General features: G+C 32.3%; 1 long non-coding RNA gene across 1 annotated transcript; it reads right to left on the reverse strand.

The window, feature by feature from the left end:
• Positions 1–1618: 1618 nt before the first annotated feature.
• Positions 1619–5039, reverse strand: LOC127728274 (uncharacterized). Its single transcript, XR_007994069.1, has 2 exons — positions 4050–5039; positions 1619–3271 (listed from the first exon to the last, which is right to left on the reverse strand). It is a non-coding gene; the product is annotated as an uncharacterized LOC127728274 (long non-coding RNA).
• Positions 5040–22315: the final 17276 nt, after the last annotated feature.

Here is a 22315-nt window from a genome sequence, read left to right on the forward strand (position 1 = left end):
ATTGATAATTTAGTCTTAGATGCATGATTTTTTTTTATTAGTTGTTAGTGGCTTTGAACTAGCTGTCAGTAACTGCGAGTACTCTCAGATCTGTACTTAGTGTCTTTTTGTTGTTTGAATGTACAAGTACCCGGCCACGTCCACTTGTAATTGCAGTATTTGTATTTTTATCCATCTGATGAGTTAAGCCTCTTTCAGCTGATTTTTATAGTTCGGTCTTATGTTGTACTGTTACACCACTGTCCCAGGTTAGGGGGAGGGTTGGGATCCCGCTAACATGTTTAACCCCGCCACATTATGTATGTATGTGCCTGTCCCAAGTCAGGAGCCTGTAATTCAGTGGTTGCCGTTTGTTTATGTGTTACATATTTGTTTTTCGTTTATTTTTTGTACATAAATTAGGTCGTTAGTTTTCTCGTTTGAATTGTTTTACATTGTCATTTCGTGGCCTTTTATAGCTGACTGTGCGGTATGGGCTTTGCTCATTGTTGAAGGCCGTACGGTGACCTATAGTTGTTAATTTCTGTGTCATTTGGTCTTTTGTGGAGAGTTGTCTCGTTACCACATCTTCTTTTTTATATTTGCTACATGTAGTTGAGATTTTCGTAATAATTTATGCAACCAATAATGTTCATTACATAGTGTACATACAGTTTACCATTTGTATATCCATACATTCTAGTCATGCACAAAGACCTGCACTATCTAGACATAAAAGATATGGTGTCAAATCAAAAGAACTATCAATCTTGATGTGTATTCGATGATATTTAGGGAACGACCATTACCGACAAAAAACCATACCCCTCTGAAGTTAAATGGTTGCTTCCTTATATGCACTTTTATTCACAAAATTGTTTTTTGTTCTTTCACAAAACTTAAGTCTGCATTCGATATGAAACTTTTAAATCTAATGATTTTAAAGTCTATTTGTTTTAAGGAACTTAACTAATGGATGAATTTAATTTCAAGAAAGTAACTTATTAAGTAATCTGAAAATGTTCTCTACGCGAAGCAATCGTTATCTTTGTGATCTGTGCAACAGAGTTATCTACATTGATAAATATGCAAATCAATTAGAAACTACGAGAAGAGGCGAATATCAAACAAACAGGGGACAAAAGAAATGCAATGTGTTTTAGTACCATTAAATAACATAAAGGTCCAAAAGCATCCCCTCCTTTTCAGAGAAAATATAGTACACGCAAAGACAAACGAAGGGGACAGTAACAGAACTTGTAAAGAATAGGAAAACAATGCTTTGGTGTACAAGGATAAAACAAAAATATGTTGTATAGCGCAGCATCTTTATTCTTAAAATCCTAAGCGCCAAGAAAATTACAGTTGGTTTTTTTCGAGTCTTATCTATCTTCCTTATACATGTAGGAAGGAAAAGGGATTTGAAAAAAATGTTCCTTAAATTTCACTAAGACTGAAAGTAAATAAGACCATCAATTGGTAAGGAGGACATTTGCATTTGGATCTTAAATTAAATCATATCGCCTTAAATTAGAATGTAGAAAGAATGACCCAAATTGACATAGCTTTGAATGATGAAATCCTCACCACTATCATTCACGAAATGTCTTTCATCAGGGAGTAATTCTTATCAAAAGAGTAAAATTCTAAACATTTTACTATATAAAAAAAAAAACTCATCAAAACACACGACTGAAATCGATCTCACTGAAATATATATTAAGGATGTCTACATAAACATAATTGTTATGTTTGCCTCTTTTTGAGATACAAGTATTTAATCATTATAATGGTGGTTTCTCTGTTTCAAAATCAATGTATGGACAGAAACGAATGTTAGGCGGTATGCAAAGTGTATTTGAAATAACAAGGAACAAGAATTTAACAATATTTTGACAGAAGTGTGATATGCCTTTCAAAATAATGTAAAACATACGGATTGCTAGACAAAGGGAAAGTTAATATGCATAGGCATACGAAAAAGTAAAAGGAGTAAAAAAATATTGAAACGTTAAATACAAACATTAATTTTAAAGAGCTTATTCATTCAGTACTCAACGCTCCCTTTTAATATCTTAAACCATTTAAAAAAACAACAACAGAGAAATGTTTGAAATAATAGAATCACTTCGGGAAAAACCCCCACTTTACTCATTAAGACAATTCCGATAATACAGATTACAGCATACATACCACAATAAGTACTACAAACCGATATATTACTGCATCAAAAGATGCTCAAGGTTATTAAAAGCTTGTTCGAAGCACTAGGATGTTTATTCTATGCTTTTAAAGAGATAAAAACACAGAATTCAAATGAAGATTACATTTTTAACATTAACAATACTACGAAACAAAGTTGTAAACAAGTGTCTTATACATTCTCACAAAATGAATAATGAAATATTCATAATTGCTTATTTTTACTCATAGCATTCATGCTAAACAAATCCTACATTTGATTCATGCAAGATAAATACCATATTTGCTTCATTCTAGATAAACACCACATTTGTATGAAATTCATGAGGTTAATGTTAATTTGACATTGCTGTGCGATAAAACTGAGAAGTCTACTCAGGACTTCCTTGATGTTTTTGGTGATACCTTCGGAGACGTTTTTAAATGAGAGTGCGCAGCAGACTCATTTTTAAATCGTCGCAGGGGTGAAAGACCATTTTGCTGCTTTGAATCGGTCTTTTTAGAATCAGAAGTTCTATGGTCGGCTTTAAGTAGACCATTTAAATCTATTTTTCTTGCGTCTGGGGATTTTCGTAATAATTTTTCAACAGCGGATTCGTTATCATTGTCATTTTCATCGCACAGTGGAGATTTCACACTTACAGCTTTACGTGGTCTTTGTAGTGTTCCGTCGTACGTATTACTTCTCTCCCTTGAATGGCGTAAAATTCCTTCCGGATGTTTATGCGAATGTAGATCATCTCTTGACCTAGTCTTTTTACCACCAGGGGTCACTAAATTTGAAGCAAAATGAACGCTCGGGTGTGGTTTCTTGTACGTTGTATCGATAGTATTGCTTCTTTCCCTTGGCGGTAAAATTGCATCGTCGTCATTTTGACATTCAAATAAAGCTTCCCGAAATTCCTGTGAACCTCTTGGCACAAACTTGTCTAGCACATGCAAAGTTTTGCTAGTGTCCAAATCATTTAAAGCTTTTTCAATTTCATTGACCGCATCCGTGCTCATTGTGTACTTTGTCCATATAACAAATCAACCGCACATATTATTTTCTCCGATATTTCAAATTATAGTTCATCAATCAATAGTGGATCTGTAAAAAAAAAATAAAACATACAAATAAATACAATCTGAATGCAAGTTATCCAACTAAAGCCCCAAAACTAAAACTTTATTAACTTCTTAAAATGATTAAGGCCGTTGACTTTCATTCGTTTAAATAACGCTTGACAGTCTCTTGGAAGTGGTTGTTGTGATCACATTTTACAACAAAAAATGCAATATACTAATGGTTATGTTAGGTCATTAAAACTTCATTTAAAACTGAATAAAATACCCAATAAAAAGTTAATGAGGCCATATAAATTAACTTTTAGATTCTGAGCGTCAAATATGTAATGTTACGAAAGATTAGATACCTATGAATAATAGATGAAGGCATTGTAAAAGAAGACTTTTTATCGATATTTACAGTTAATCAACATTTTGCACTCCATGTATAGATTAAATGGTTTTTACGAATAATGACTGAAAAAGGCGTTTTTTTTTACAAATTAAATACTTCCTTGAATAATAACAAATCGTTAAATAGAACGAATGGGAATTATTATATTTTGTCTTTCTATATCATGGTGTATTTTGTAAAGTGACAGATGTAATAAATATGTAGAAAACGATTGAAATAAATTAATCTAATACCAAATAAAACATTGTTACGAAATTTCATTTAGATACTCTACTTAAGTATAGCAAATAGGTATGATGACTATTTTATGATTTTTAATACAATACTTTGGAACAAATATTTTGGATCACGTTGGAGATTTGACACTTGAAAATTTTAATTTAAAATACTGTGCATTGATACTTACGATTTGAATCCATTGTTCCTTGGTATTCCGACTGGTTGAGATTGAGAACAATTCCAAAATATTATATCACTTGCAATATAATGTTTTGACAAAAAGAAAATAAATAAATCTCCGAATTGAAATATTAACATAGTTAAAGGTATAACTAACAAGTATAAATGACCCACATTTCTTTATTTAGTTATGAGTGTAATATACCTTGGAATTATTTAAAACGTAAATCAATTTTTCCTACCGTACATCCTGATATCAATGAAATATTATTAATTATTAGTATGTATCCTCGTAAATTCACATAGATGAAATTTTCCCACAAATCAGTCAAGTATATTTAAATCCTTCGGTAAATACACCCGTAGCCCTTATCTTCACCCGTACAGTGTCTTTCCACTATTTAGATGTAAGACGTTCAAATCCATACAGTGTACGTTTTATAAAACATCAGCGAACACTCACTGCAAACCTGTGTTTGAAAACGATCTTCAATACTTTCTCTTCTAGTCAATTAAACTTTCATTTAAACCAACTAACCGAAAAGTAAACACTACTCTCACAAGTCATTAAAATAGTACATGCAGGTAAAATGTAATTCTTCATACAAACATCTCGTAATTACTGTATTATTTTATTTAAATTTCCGTTTGTCGTAATACAAATATTGGTAAATGTTCAAACTTTGATACTAATCAGTTCGTCGTGTCTTATTTCAACGAGTTCGTCGCCTATTATCAATATGTCAACTAAGTTAAATAATAGTCATACATTAGCAATGGCTATATTTCGTATGGTATATCTATTTACGTATGTGAATTGACCTGTTCAGTTAAACAAAAGGACTACCTACGACTACCTTAATTTCTGAAACAAAACATGTCACATGTGCACATTCCAATGTTTGTTCTTACTTTTACAAACTCATCAAGCTTTAAAGTATAATTTTTTAAAATACTAAAAGTGAAAACCATTATATGTCCAATGTTTGTTCCTGACTTTTTTTTAACTCATTAAGCTTCAAATTATTTAAATACCAAAAACCATTAAACCAAGTTAAGTATTGTTCTGTAACTTCACACATGTACTTTATTAATCTCCCTTTGATAGACGGTGTATACCGAATAATTTTTATCATGACTTTTATTTTCATTGATTGTGATAAAATTATTGTAAAAGTTGTAATAATACACGTGTAACATGTAATAAATAAATAACGAATTAGTAAATTATACCACTGAAATATTTAGCTACTATACCCGATGTAGATATTGTGAAAGGCAGTTACAATATTGACCGTTTGACTTCACATACATAAAATAATGTCCCCATGAAATAATGACCGTGTACACTATTTCGTAATGACTAATAACAACAGATTGGTTGACAGAAATAATCGTATCTATTTTCTGTAACTTTGATTAAAAAAAATAATTAAGTCAATAAAAACCTCCGGACAATTTGGTTTACGATCATGCGTCCACTAAAATATGAACTACTGTACTTGAATTAATCTAAACCACTTCCGTACCTCCTTGCTGATAAGGAATAGAAGACATACATATTCATGAAAAGGGTTGAAAAGGAACATTTTCAAAATATTTTAGAATATAATACATTGAGAGAATCCTGTCTTGGTAGATGATGATGTATGGCCGTTTAATGTCCAGTGGCAAATTAAATACATATTCAGGACGAGAACATGTTAATGGGATATGAATATGAACCCTGCTTTGTACTACTGAGACTAACGCGCTGAGCAGGAGTTATATCGTGCTAGTTTAACTAGGTAACATCCCATAGGAACCGACACATTTATTAAGCTTCCGAGCCGACTTTTTTTATGTTCGTAATCCTAAATTTTACCTTACTTGGTAAAATAAACAAAACTACGTATGGCAATATTTATTTGAGCTTGGTACCCCCAAGTAAATACACACCCCCCCCCCTTCCCCCCAATAACATACATATCCTCGATCATTATATAACAAGCAAGTACATGTAACAAAAAAGTCCAAATGCTAGTAATATATGTGTAACAAAAGTCTATAATATGGCTAAAAATAGCAGCAGTTATCACGCAAACACAACACCCTTAATAATACTACTGGGAGGTGGGTGGGAAAGCTAGCATAAATTTTAGCGTGCAGCCATGAGCAAAGTACTGTTTGAAAGCATGGTCCACTCAAACGAAGCTTGAAAAAATGGGGTTTGCAAAATGCGTGAGAGAAAGCGCGGTAAATTCGAACGTACGTGCTAAAAAACTATTTACGGGTAAATACAATGTCGCAAATGCCCATTTTCAAATATTTATTTTTTTAGTTTATCACAAATTTCTCCATTGCAGTGCAAGTTGTTCTTATGTAAGTCAATTTTACAAATTAGCTAGTTGTAATCAAGCTAGGGTTACAAATATCAGAGTCAAATTTAACCCGAGACGGATTTGGTTATTCTGTTAAGGTTTTTTGGTTTTGTGCTTTAAAACGTTGTATCATGAATCATTGAATCGGTGTAACTGATGGAGTCTGACTCCACAAGGTAATAAACTATTCAGTTCCTAACGCTTTTGTACTGACATGAAATAAACGACATATTATCGATAAACGAAAATCCCCTTTAGTATAAAATATGTTATGTACTGAAGCCCAGGATGTAACTTTCTCAAACAATGATACAACTTAAACAGTTTTGGATGTTCTGTTTATGTCCTTCATTTCCGTTTCGATGCTTCCTAACAACCCCCGATACTTTTAACTTGTGACGAAGGTTATCTATACAGTTTGTTAAATCTTTATTTAATTTTATAGCAATTTTCGTTTTACATCATTCAATTTAAAAAAAAAGAAGTCGTTCGCCAGCAGCTTTATGTTTCCGTTTCGACGTTTTACACGCTGTTCTTATTATATCTCCACCACTGATTCTAAATCTTTGGTAACATTTTTTATACTAGTACAATGCAAAATGCTGTAATCTTTTAGAAGTCCTGCGGACTATACAACTTTATCGATTTCGTTAACAATCACCGATTTTTTTTCAAAGATGTTGCTGAATAATTATCTTGTCATTTGGCAAATATTTTGTTTATATTAAAGTTAAAAGTTGAAATAAAAAACAACAACGGGTATTTACAAAATAAACCACAATGAAACTTAACCACACTCTCTTCTATATGTAGCACCTGTACAAATGCTGTTTTTTTCTATTTACATATAAGTTATTCTGATACATTTGCATGTCTTGCTATACTTGAAATTTCTGGAGGGTGCATGACTTCAATGAATAATGATAACACATACCAAATTTTCTACGTGTAATGTGCATTCCTGGGTTAATCTTCAGTAGGAAAGAACAGATATGATGGTTGGAAATCAAAGATGTAATAATACGTCATATTATACCGCGTGCAATATAATGAAAACAACCAAAAACTAGCCAGTACTTCATGAAAATCATTTGCGTTAGGAAGTTCAATCTTACGGTTTGCAATTGTCACACATTTTTAAAATGTATCTATTGTCGCACATTTTTAGAATGTATCATGCTGAATGCCGAAACAATGTCAAGTTTATTGAGATTCAATCCCTACTTCGTTATTTTATATAGTTTTTTTTATAAGTTTTAGGTTATGGCCGGGGGAATTTTGTTTCCTGTCATATTCTTGTCTATCAAATTCGATTTTTGTTAAAGATAATCTTACATTGTTTACTGTTTGTATCTGACTTCTCTTTAACAGTCAATGACCTAAAGATTAGCCAAATTTCACAGTGGTAGCTTAACAGCGATCATGTGTTTGAATGTTTAAGACTATTGTACACATATAGAACAGTTTAAAAAATGTACTGATTATTACACTTCAATCATGTCAATCAGTCAGTTTAATTTTTACCAAGATTACCAAGCGACTTGACTATGCTAATATTTGCTTACTTTTTATTAGGGTATTGGACAACTTTTTTATTTGTTCAAACATAGAAAAGGATCAAAGATTATCTAGTATTGTGGTGACATATGAGGATTATTTGTCAGTTTGAAACAGAGAAATTTACTAGCTTACCTAGCTAATCAGAAACAGATGACAGAAAGTTGTTATATAGCTATAGCACGGTTACGCGTACTCCTTCAAACATTGTATTCTCACGTAGAACTGTCCAATTGTAAATAAAAGTTTGTCTTTACTGATGCCTATAATGGAGATTTATTCATTTTGCTGTCATTTGATCCAGTCCTTAGGAAATATGAAATGAGACACACTTTAAACCTTTTTGTGTTGTCAGCTACACTGGCGATCAAATACAAGAAACATTAATAAAAGCGTTGAAACACAAAAATGTATGTTTTCAAAGTATAGTCAAAGTAGTCACAGTAATACATGTAACTAATTAAAAATTAGCCTGGGTACTAGCTGACTGCGTTCTTACACTGTCACTATCGACGAAGTATAAGATTGGGTCAGGATGCCAGGCTAATAAAAAAGTCAATTAAACCGATAATTTAAATCTGAGTCATGCACGAATAAGACAGATTTCGAAAAACTTCAACACAAAACTTGTTATCATAATTTTACATTTGGGTAGCCATTAAAAGCAGGTTCAACCCATCATTTTTTCTTAAAATGTCCTGTACCAAGTCAGGAATATGGCAGTTGTTATCAAATAGTTCGTTTCTATGTATGTTGGCGTTTGTTTTTGTTACACTTCAGTGTTTCTGTTGTTCCGTTGTTTTCCTCTTATTGTAATAAAATATAAAAATGTGTTTCCCTCGGTGTTAGTTTGTAACCCGGATTTGTATTCTCTCAATCGATTCATGACTTTTGAACAGTGGTATACTACTGTTGCCTTTATTTACAGAGCACCTGGGATCATCTCGGTCTTTGGTATGGTTCGTGTTAGTCAATTTTAATGTTTTTGCGTAGTGTTTTGTGGAATGATGATTGTTTTTCTTTCTAGCCACTGTCTCTTCTATTTTATATCATGTGATTGTTTAATACCCCTTGGTCTCTACTTACTAACCTTAGATAACATAATTAATTAAAAGGTAACAATGGTACAGTGTTACAAGTTCATTACCAAATATGGACACAAATTAAAAAGAGAATGTCACCGAAAGAGTTCACGTTAACCAGGGCCATGTGAAATGTTCACAGCTTAATATGAGCAGACGAACCGAACCATGATTCTTTGACTTGGAAACCAAATTACTCTGCAGAATAATTATGCCTAAAAGGATATCTAAGTGTACAACAAATCGCACTTTCGTAATAACCCTACTTCCCAAACCAGGATTTGTTTTACTACGATTATTGTGGATAAACTCATCATAGATACAATGTACCAGGATTAAAATTTTGTACGCCAGACGCGCATTTCGTTTACAAAAGACTCATCAGTGACGCTCGAGTATAAAAAAGTTAGAAAGGCCAAATAAAGAACAAAACTGAAATGCACTGAAGACTCAAAATTCCGAAAGATTTTGCCAAATACAGCTAAGGTAGTCTATTCCTGGGGGTAGAAAATCCTTAATATTTTTCAAAAAATTCAAAGCTTCGTAAACAGTTTATTTATAATTATGAGCATATCAATGATAATTTATGTCAACACAGAAGTGCTGACTACTGGGCTGGTGATATCCTCGGGGTGGAAACCTCCAACAGCAGTGGCATAGACCCAGTGGCTGTAAATAGACAAATCATAGATATCAGGATTAAATATTGTACGCAGACGCGCATTTCGTCTACAAAAGACGCGAATAGGTCTAAATACTTGAAATGGTAGGTTTTACATTTAGATGTCATTTCAATTTATTTTGGATAATACTATTCTAATGAGAAACATATAAAATGAAATTACGTATACAGTTACAGATAAACACTATAGTGAGTATATCAAAAAATGTTACAAATTTAAAACAACTGAAAATTCGGTTATGAATGAGTCAACACTTATCGATATTTATCTCCAAAACGTTAAAAACTAAAGACATACCAACTTCTCTATATATATGTATTCGTATATACACGTAAATGTACAACACCTACGTACTTTGAATCAAACAATACAACTTCTTTTGTAATTATAGTTAAAATCAACAGTGAAGATTTGCATCAGAATTCAGACTGAGCAGACGGAAATACATGAAGAAGATCTAGAATTTTGATGTTCTAATATATGTCTCTATATATTGAAGTGCGAATTTAAAGAATATTTGAGGTACGGTCCTGACAACTCACTGATAGGTCGTTGTCAGTTTAACAAATCAGATAATTTTTGATTGTATCATAAAATCTTGAAAGAGATACAAAATACGAATAAAAAAAAAAACAAACAAAAAACAATCAAAGAACTAAAACAAAACAAAACAAAACAAAACAAAACAAAAGATTTAAATCGTCAAATTATTTTTGCAACGAGCTATTTCCTAGTTCCTAGTTTTTTTTGTTTTTCAGCATAACATTTATTTTTTAGCGAATTAAATTCCCAATTGCCATTAAAATTTCGATGAACTATTTTAGAGAAAATCATAAAGCATGTATCACTTCTCAATCTCGGCAGGAGGGGAAACGTTATCGCTACCATAGTAATCAATATAGATAAAGCTCAAGTGCTCGTTGAACCTCTCTGGATTGCTATCGCAAGGTTGTAGAATACAATCGACGTTTACGGATTTAAAAGTTAAAAAAGAAAAGTGGATGTATGGTAGATACAGATGGTAAAACACCAAGAGCACCATAAAGTAGAAAGGTTGATTGATTGATTGTTGTTTGCTTTACGCCGCATGAGCACAAAAAGGCTATATCGCGGCGAGAGCTAATTCAAATATTTAACAATTTAAAGTATATTTTTAAAATCAGACAAAAGGTCCTTCAATTACTAAAACTCAAGTCTAAATCAAAATTGTTTATATACAAATAAAATACAAAACGCTAAGATAACGTGATAAAAATTAAAATCATTTTAATTCTATACAACATTTTTATAAAGTAGAAAGGACATAATGGACGATTATTTTGACTGATGATTAAAACAATAATTTTAATCAATAACAGCCAAAATATAAATAAACTTAGCATGATTTGCAATATAATGATGATGATGGATTGGCATTTAACGTCCAGTAACACATATAACATACATAGCAGGACTGTGTTAATGTGACATGAAAATTAAACCATCTTTGTACTTGACCGACATGCTAAGCCGGACTTTTAATTGTCTAGTTAAAAATGTAACAGTCCGAAAGAAGGCATGTCATCGTACCCGTGTACATCATTCTGACTACGAGCCGATCACTCTTAGGTCTTAATCCCAAATACTAGTGCTTAGTAGAGAAGCAGCATATACCACCTGTAATGTCTTTGGTTCGGCCCTGTCTGGGTTTGAACCCAAGACCACCCACACTCGAGTTATTTGGCAATATTATGACATCACAATAGCGTCACAATATACTCTAATTTTATTTTAAAAATAAGACGTACAAAGTTAGTTAGTGACAATTTTTGTATTCCTTATCACACCTTTAAATAATACGTAATACTGTTGATTTGATATGTCTCTTCTAACTCAGTTTCATATATCAAAGGACATTAAGATAAACAATGTTGCCATTATAACAAAATATGCGCTAAAGTTTTTGTTCTGTCTCTTCTGAGCACCATTTAACCTAAATCTTATAAACTAGTAACGAATTTGTGATTTTTTCCAAATAAGGGTCTTTTAAATATCTCTCTTAACACATCGCAAATGTAAAAATAATGACAGTTTGTAGTGGTTGCCGTTTGTTGCTGTATATCATATTTGAATTTCGTTCATTGATTTTTATACATAAATCAGGTCATTAGTTTTCTCGTTTGCATTGATTTACATTTCTCATTTAGGGGCCTTTTATAGCTGACTATGCGGTATGGGTTTTGCTCATTGTTGAAGGCCGTACGGTGACCTATAATTGTTAACTTCTTCGACATTTGATCTCTGGTGGAGAGTTGTCTCATTGTCAATCATATCTCATCTTCTTATCTTTATATTGACAACATCAAAAAGAGAAGTCACTTTTTGTATACAACATGAGTAAATATTGGCCTTGCATTTAATGTAAATTATTTTTAGGAATCGTTATGTACATTATATTAACGGTTACTAATATGTACAAACTTCTAATAAATACAAAAAGAATCGTAAGGTGCATGCAAGCCAAATTAAAATGTGTTACCATATTAAAGGCCAAATATTTAAGTGTTCTTATTTACCTTTTCAATTAAACGAGCAGTACAGACACTGTGTAATTTTACCGATGGTGTCCTATTCCCGAATGTGACATTTGACTGAGTGTGAATTCGCATGGCGGGTGATTTGCTTATAGCAAGAGACACTAATCCTGTCGACGAACCCGGGCCTACAGTCACAAATATTCGATAACGAGTATCGTACTCATGACTAAGAAATCAACCTATCAAAATGCTGGATTATGAGTTTCGAGCACACATTTGGTACTCCGAGTACTGAATATAGTTTTAAGACCATAACCCCCGGTCTTACTCCTTTTGGAGTTCATGCGATTCCCTCAGTTTTTATTTGTTACCTTGATTTGTCCCTTCTAAAACGATTCAAGAGATTTGAAGATCGGCAAACAACTGTCACCTTAATTCAACATCACAAGATGTAAAAATAAAGATCCCCTCCCCCCCCCCCCCCAAAAAAAAAAAAGAAAAAAAGAAACACCCCTATAATTTCAATAGACGAGTTAAAAGATTTAGACACAGATAACACAAACAAATGGCTTTGCTTCCAATCTGAATACAAACACGACCATTACGAACCCGAATTCGTATAACTGTTCATTTTGTTTTTATCAGAAAATATACATAATTTATTTTAAAGAATGTACATGTCAATTACTGAAGTATAGCAGAAACCGCTTATCTTTCAAAAGTACCCGAGTTGAACCCGGATTTTGGTGGGACTCGTTCTGCTCAGTCTGTGGATTTCTGTGTAGTATTTTAATGACTTGTTTGTCATGTTTTTCTTTTAGACGTGTTGTTGTCTCTCTTTTATTTACTGATAGATTTTTATTGGAATATTGGCATTCTCATACATGTTTCATTATAGAAAGACGGCTTTTTTTTCGTCACAACCTTACTTTTGGAACATTCTAAGAGTCCAGGGTCCCAAAATGACCAGGTATTTGACGTTTTTTGAGATGAAAATCGGAAGCAATTTTTTTTTCTTTCAGTTTCTACTTATTTTCCTGAGATAATGTGATCATCTGAATTGTATATGGTTGTTGAAACACTTCTCATAGCCATATACGGTCGACCAAAATGAAAACGATGTAAAACTGGAACTCTACATATGAATGTTTTAAGGTTCTTCTCAGTTTTGCATCAGATCTTACGAGAAACTTTTTTCAAAAAATAAAATATTGCATTATTTCAAATCTTTGAGACGGATATGTGTCGGTTTTGATCGGGCGTACTAAATGACGTTTGAAATGTTAAACTTTAGTTATTGGAAATTAACGTATCCAAAAGATTATGTAATTGTGTGTTCTTTAAATGTGTTTCTTTTCAAATTTTGTGTAAGCAAATAGCTTTTCTTTGTACAATTACTATACTGTTTACATCAAATGCATTATCTTTTTATGTGTTGCTTTTTCGTTTAATTAAAGACGTCTTATTTTAAAGGGTGGTGACTTCATTCAACAACCTATAGACACACATAACAAGTTTTTAAATTATAACAAAGGTTGTTTCAGCGCCATATATTTAATAATGTACTGAAGTTAAATAACTTCTCAAAATTGAATAAAATGCATGTAAACAATTAGTAGAAGTATTGTAAGTGTAGTAATAACCATGCAACATTTTTATGTTTAAATGATTGACAATTTATAAGGAGTGAATGAAACGAATATACAATACACATAATTACGTATCAATAGAAAATTCGAAACATTGCCGCATAAAGTTTATTTTATATTGAATACTTATTTTCAAAATATTCTCTACCAGATATTAAGTTGAGAAGTTTGCATTGATGAAATCCGTACCATGCATATTTTGTTTTTAAACTCACAAGTGGCAAATATATTTAATACTTTATTTTTCACAGATCACACGTAATGGTAATACCATGAGACATATTACATATAAAGTCCACAGTGGGTGCAAATAAAACGAAAATTACAAGTTCATTATATTGATTTAGAGATAAATCTTAAAATCAAATTCCTGGTTACCTCTTAACATCTATAATGATAGGTCCAATAATGTAGTAAGATTTTGACTTCTAAATTAATACAAATATGTCAATTGGGAAGTCAATATTTGTCTCTTTCAACAAATCTTATCAAACTATAATATAATTTTGATATGATTTACAAAACGAATTATAATATTTCAATTTTCATGCAGGTTTTCTTTGATCCGTTTCAAATCATTACTGAATGAATGGCAAATTTGGACATACGTCAATCAAAAAGCAACCTGACAACTTAGTAAATCTAGAAAGAAAGGTCTGTGTATGGTGTTTTACAATTAACACGTGTCTATGCCATATGTTCTTACTCTGTTAAAGTCATGAAAAGCTGCAAAATGCTATTGAATAGCTACATCGAATTCCCGAAATCCCAGACCTAAATCTATGATATAATGAAAAGGTTTTCTGACTTGGGATAGACATATTAATGCAGGTTTTAACTATTATTTATTATTCCTTGTCTATGTCAGTGACCATCACTGTTCTTTGACGTACATTACGTATAGTAACTTCAGGATCTAGATCTTGTGCAATACCCAAAGTAAAGAAATTAAATGAAGATTTTAGTAATGCTTTTAACAGTTCATAAGCAAACCACTAAAATAAAAAAAAATATACTAAAGACCAAAAGAAGCTCATCTGGTATAAAATATAAATTATACATTAAGTTGCACATATCATTCATTTAAAACTTAAGTTTGTTCAGTAGAAACTGATGAAAATGTCATGATGAAATCGCCAATTTGAGGAAGACGGTTATACTTAGATGAGAAATGAAAGTTTTCCAATTTTCAATTCCTTTGTAATAGGGCGTACGTCAAGGTGGTGTACACGAAATCTGGAATAATAACAGGAAATCTCCGTGACAGATCTGACCCTACATATTAATTTGAAAGGGAACCATCTCAAAAATAATGCCGAAAAAATTGCCTCAACTTGTCAATTGGTTCAGTTGTTATACAGAAAAGATGCTCCACATATTTCCTAATAGTCCAAAATGTAAAACTACATGTATGTCAACAACGAAGCATCCCAACTTGGTTTGGAGTTCTTAAATGGTTCTCAAAAATATTTCCCACATGAATCAATCGAAAACTTAGTACCCGTTAACAGACATATTGGTAAGCCGATCCGCAACAAAGTGGAAACCGGAAATCATTTCCTTATAAGAATCTTTCTGCCATTACTGGTTTCAATTGGTTAAGCGGTTCTCAAAAAGAAGATCTTTGAGGATTTGACCAATCAGAAAAAAGTTAGGAATTGCCATTTCAGCAAGATAGGTTGACCGACAAACATCAAATACCAACACTCAGTTAGAACATAACAATGGAAATTTATGTCATATTTTCGTTAACTAGATTTAGTGGTTTCAAAGAAGATTTTTCTACACATTTCAAATAGGCACAGTATAAATATCGTAAAGATAATTAAATCTAGAGGTTTGCGTTTAAATTGCTTTCCTGGTTTAAAAGGAGACGATCTTCGAAATCATTTTTGGAAGACGGACGGACGATTGACGGACGCCAAGCATAAGCAAATTCTCAGAATAGCCCGAATGAGCTAAAACACAACCTTCATACATAAGTCTCATATTAAATCAAACATGAAGATTTTATTATAGTTGTTTGCTTAACTTTCAGTGGCAAATATTGCATGCATGTTCATGAGGGGAACTTATTAACAATTAATAGCAATCAATAGTTAAATATGTTTATAAAGCAGGGAACAATTCTAAAATAAATACTTATAGGCCGATTTCGGTACTTCCTGCTTCTTAACTATTTGAAAAAAAAAAATCATTTACTCGAAAATCTATGAGTATCTGACTACTTTTAATTGAATTCGTGTAAATTAGTAAGGTTTCAAACTGTTTAACTGGTCTTACAAAATCAGAAGATCAACTGTTAAAGGAAATGAATGATGGAAACTATTCTGAATTGTTTTTTTTTTCTTGATTTAGGAAAGGTCTTTTGTATGATAAACCATAAACCATGCAGTAATATAAATATCCAAATTAAGGTGTATAAAGTTGTAATATATAAAGTAGAATCGACTACAAGAGATGTTCATTTTGACGTTCCTCAGGGTACCATACTTGGACCTATGCTCTTTCAGATTTATATGCATAGGACACTACTTTCTAGCATGCATTAACTGTTGTGTCAAATGTAAAATGTGAATTAAATCCAGATATCAGGTTAAATGTTCATTATTGGTAAACAGATAACGACGTGGTATCGATTAAGAAATTATTTGCAATATGAGGGTATCTATCATATTATAATGGTTATATTTTGCCTATTTTTTTATTATTGCAGTACAATATGGAGTGAAACATCTAATTTAAATTTTGAAAAAATATACAAACTGCAAAAAGAGCTGCAATAATTATTATTAAGGCAAAACACGATACTTCAATTCTTCAACTGTTTAAGCAACTTGGTTGGCTTTACTTGGAAGAATAGTATTGAATATCATAGAGGGTGTACATGTATATGAATGTATTAACAATTGTGCTCCATATTATGTATGTGACATTTTTAAATGATATTTCTCTTAGATCTTTGTACCTCGACCAAAATTTAACTTCATGAAGACAACATTGCACTATTCTATATAATTTTATATGATAGTTTAAACACATAATGTGTTTTATACATTCGGATACCATTGTTGTCTTTTGGTTTTTGAATTTATATATTATATTCAGTTTTTATAATATGTCAGATGTGCACAGGGAAGATTATTTTTATGCTAACTGTGTAACCCTTTTAAAATAAAGTCATTACTTACTTTCTTACCTAACAATACAATAGGTAGATTCTGTATAGCAGGGATTAACAGAAATGAAGGGCTAGCAATTTGGACTGCACGGAAAAATGAGGATATATTAGACAGACAGATATTAAGCCTTACAACAATCCACCAACGGAACCCTCGGAGAATTGTTGCAAGGGTTCTTAAGGAGCAGAGAGCTCTCTCTCTACTCAAGGCATCGAACTTAACGTCATCATTCAGACCGGACGTGGCTGTGTATTTATACATCCCGCACAGCCAAATGAACGCCCCACTCAAGCAAGACTTTTACTGCTCAAACAAGAGAATTCAATGCGAAACATTAAAGTAAAGGAACATACAACCCCCTCCCCAGACACACATACACAACAGAAACAATTAAGGCACATTTAGTCCCAAAAGGAATACAAATAATTTGACGGAAAGCAATTCATGCTAGACTTCAGAAGTACTCTTTTTAATTTTATAAGTTGGCCTTGAGCTTCTTATTTAAGTAGTTTTTGAACTCTTTCAATGTTTTCATGAAAATGCTTGTGTTACATGATCACAACATATACTCAGAATAACATTGAACCATAATTATCGTCAAATTAGCTGCTCTTTTTTAAGATATTTGTACTTTAATCATTTCACTCTTATGGGTCTTACATTAAGATCATCATCTATAAAAATCAAAATAATAACATCGATGAGAAAGTTCATTTCATATATAAGGTATATATTAAATCTACAGTAAATACACTTCATTTTATTCAATTTATTCAACTAACAACGTTCAGTCAGTAAAATTAGATCAGATTAAAATATCGTTTTGTTTCAACATACAAAAGGTTTGGACACAAGTTATTGCAACTTATGAGGTCTTCAAATTGTGCTATACTGTGGATTCATTTTTATTTATATATAAAATTGAAAACAACCTTCAAACCTATGAGTGCGTTAGATAAAAACCGCAATTTTTATACGTGTGCATGCAAAACAAATTTCTTCGTAGGGGGTCTAAATACAGCACAAACAAAAGACCAAAAAAGTGAAAAAGTATATTTTAACAAAACGCATTTGACTAGCAGGTCGAACAACGGATGTTCTTAAACCCTGCTGGCTGCCATGGCGATTGCCAAATAAACAGATCACAGATGTAACAAAATGGATCTGAATTATTAATTTAATACCAAACAGAAAACAATAAACTTGCGGAAAAGATGGTATACCGCAATAATGAGGTGCAAAAATTTGTACACCATATCCGGATTTCGACAAATAATGTCTCTTCAGTGATGTTAGGAATCGAAACGGTATTTGGAAGGCCATATAATTTACCTCAATTTGGGATTGACTTTTGAATTTTGAAGAGTCGAAATAGGATGAACGGATCATATAAACCCGAAGGAAAATATAATACAAGCCTAAACAAAAGAATATAAACAAGTCTAAATTGAAAACAACCCTGATGAAACCTGCACAGCCGGTCGATTTTACTTGCTCCCAAAACTTCATAAAGAAGGGAGTCCGGGAAGACCGATAGTATCTGCCAATGGCCACCCAACCGAAAAAAATATCTGAATTCGTTGATTACCATCTTAGACCACATGTTAGAAAAATGCCATCCTACATTCAAGATACAACAGATTATTTGAAGAAAATGGATTCATTAAATCCCTTACCAAACAACACAATTTTGGTATCGATGGATGTGTGTTCTTTATACACCAATATTCCAAAAGAATGAAGGAGTAACCGCTTGTGAAAAAGTATGGAACAATCGTAAGGATAAAAACCCCCCAACTGACTGTCTGATTCAGTTGCTGAAACTAGTGCTCGAAAACAACAATTCTGTATTCAACGACCAGCACTACTTGCAGATTGACGGTACCAGTATGGGAACCATAATGGCACCTTCTTTTGCCAACATTTTCATAGGGAGTCTCGAAGAACGCATCCTTTTGAGTGTATCATACAAAGCCTTGTCTTGGCACCGTTATATTGATGACATCGACATCAGATGGAACGAAACTGCAGAGCGTCTACAAGATTTTCTAGATTTCTGTAATAACTTTCATCAATCTATAAAGTTCACATCTGAAGTTTCAAAAAAGAACATTGCGTTTCTTGACACCACCATAACTTTGTCATGACAACCGACCTTCACACCAAAAAAACTGACAAACACCAATTTCCCTCTCCGAAGAGTTGTTACCCAAAACACTGTCCCCGAAGCATTCCGTACAGCCAAACTATCAGGTTAAAGCGGATTTGCTCATCGGAATCAAAATTAAACTACCGTTTGGGACAACTCAGACAGCAACTTAAATCAAGAGGTTATAAGAACAAAAACATTTCAGAAGCTTTCGGTAAAGCAAAAGAAAAAGACAGAACAAATCTACTTGAATACAAAGAAAAGACGGCCCAGACAAATAAAATTCCGTTGTTGTCAGCTTTCATCCTGACCTGACAAATCTTTTATCTATTGTCCACAAACACTGGCGTCTTATTGAAAATGATCCTTCCTTAAAAGAGATTTTTCTATCGTCTCCCGTTATGGCTTTCCGCAGACCCAAAAACTTCAAAGATATTCTAGTTACATCTAAAGTATCTAAACCAGAGATATAGACAATAGGAGGTTATAAACCATGCGGAAGAGGCAATTGTAAGTGCTGCAAAGTTGCCAACATTGTAACCCAATTCGTCAGCACAGTCACAAAAATAAATACAACATATTTATAACATCCAATTGCAAAACGCAAAATTGTATTTATGTTCTAATGTGTGGAACTTGCAAGTTGCAATATGTTGGTGAAACAGAAACACCATTCAACATCCGACTGAATAACCATCGGTCATTTTATACAAAAGAAAGAAACTGCCCAATCACAAGACATCTTTTAAGAGAAGGGCATGATTTTGATAACGTCACATTTCAAATCATTGAGAAAAACCAAAATTGGGACACACAAGGAAGACAAAAGAGAGAGAGAGAGAGGGAGAGAGAGAGCGATTTTGGATGCACCAGTTACGACCTCTTGAACCTGATGGACTCAATGAGAGAGACGAGAAGGATTTAAAAACAAATCAAAACAATAATCTTGAAATTTGTACAATTTATAGAACATCAATAAATATGTTAAACTTTTACTCCAACTTTGTGTAGTTTAAGCTACAAAAATATTTTTTTATAGAACATCAATAAATATGTTAAACTTTTACTCCAACTTTGTGTAGTTTAAGCTACAAAAATATTTTTTTTTATAGAACATCAATAAATATGTGAAACTTTTACTCCAACTTTGTGTAGTTTAAGCTACAAAAATATTTTTTTTTGTCATGCATCCGATTTCACCTTGATAGATGCACACGCCTGGTGAAGCTAGTTTGTCTAGCAAAATATTGCGTATTTCTATTTAAAATCTAATAGAAGTTTTTGGTGTATCAATTAGCGTGTTTAAGTTATATTCTTAGACATTTATATAATTTTAATTCAGTAACTGTATCAGTTTATTTTCACAAGCTGATCCACGCCTAAATAGATTGGATGTTGATTGTTGCTATTTTTAGACATTATATATATATTTTATATATATATATATAAAAAATGCGGTTTATATCCAACGCAATCATAGGTTTGAACGTTGTTTTCAATTTAGAGATGTATATATATCTACATATGCATGCATCAGTAACTGAATTTATAGAAAACACAAACAATTAAACCTAACTCAAGGAGTGGACAAAGTAATACAATTTCGATGCAAAACTTGGAATCTTTTATTAGAGCGTTCAAGAATGTAACGGACTGACATTTTTTAAACTTGCATAAATGTAGGCCTTCCTGTCCCTACACCAATCTTGGGAAAAGATTTTCCAGGAAGGTATCCGATGAATTGTTAATCAGAGATTTCTCTATTAACGACATCAAACTGTTCATGAATGGACATTGTTTTCTTTGTTTGTACGCTTGGTTGTTTTAGAGAAAATAGAAAACAACAACATTATGGAAAAACAAAGATATCGCCGTCTGCCTAAGTTTGGAACACAACTAGAGGATCCAAAGGACCTGTGTCGCTCACTGCATCTTCAACAATGGCCACTTTTTTTCATAATCATCATTAAACGGAAATGACTCTATTGAGAGTTAATTGACAATTTCAGTCATGTTCGCGTATTTGTCGATCTTATCCTGGTGATCATTTGTCCTTTTTAAAGTTTCCATATATCTATTACAGTCTTTAAGATAATAGGCAAAAACGGTAAAACTATCATTGAAGGGCAATAACTCCAATAACGAGTTGACTGAAGATTCCAACTGTTATGGTTTATTTGTATATCTTGTCTTGCTGCTAATTTTTCTATCTATCTATGATAATTTTCAAGATAATAGGCAAGTATGCAAAAAAAAAATGAAAAAAACTCGTCATTAGAAGGCAATAACTTCAATATGAAGTAGACTAACGGTTTCGGTCGTGTTGCCTTGTTAGCAGATCTTGTTTTGCTGATCAATTTTGCCATTTAATATTTCTATCTATCTATTATAGTTTTCAAGATAATAGGCAAAAAGCAAAAAATTGGGAAACATTGTAATTTAAGGTCAATAACTTCAATAAAGTGTTGACTGACGATTTCGATTATTTGACTTATATGTAGATCTTGTCCTGCTGATCATTTTTGCTTTTAATTTTTCTTGTCTATCTATCAATATTTTCATGACAATAGGAAAAATTGAAAAAATTGGAAAAAATCGTTGTTTAAGGGCATTAACTCATATAAGAAGTCGTCTGACAGTTTTGACCGTCATCAGCCATTAGGTAGTTCTCATCATTCTAAACATTTTTCCAGGTCAGATTTTGTCTATCTAAAGCATTTTTAAAGATTATAGACAAAATTTGCATTTAACCCTTATCGGTCGGCAGGCGGAGTCATCGGACACATTTTACAAATTAAGGATTGTAGCCAAGTAGCTTCAGAGAGGATCTTAGTAAAAGTTAACGGACGACGACAGATGTTGAGTGATGGCAAAAGTTCGAATTGGCACTTCGGGCCAGGTGAGGTAAAATTAAATTGAAAATAGTTTTTTTAGCAAATGAGGGCGAAAATAACACTTCATAGATTTGGTGCATCGGACGTCTCTTGATTTTTCATATGAAATGATTAGTAAACTGTCGTAAATAACAGAAGTTTGAAAATGTATGTTTCTGTAGAAAAAAAGCAACAACAAAATCCTTAATATATTATATTATC

The sequence above is a fragment of the Mytilus californianus genome, unplaced genomic scaffold (assembly GCF_021869535.1).
Source record: "Mytilus californianus isolate M0D057914Y unplaced genomic scaffold, xbMytCali1.0.p SCAF_1, whole genome shotgun sequence".
NCBI lineage: Eukaryota > Metazoa > Mollusca > Bivalvia > Mytilida > Mytilidae > Mytilus > Mytilus californianus.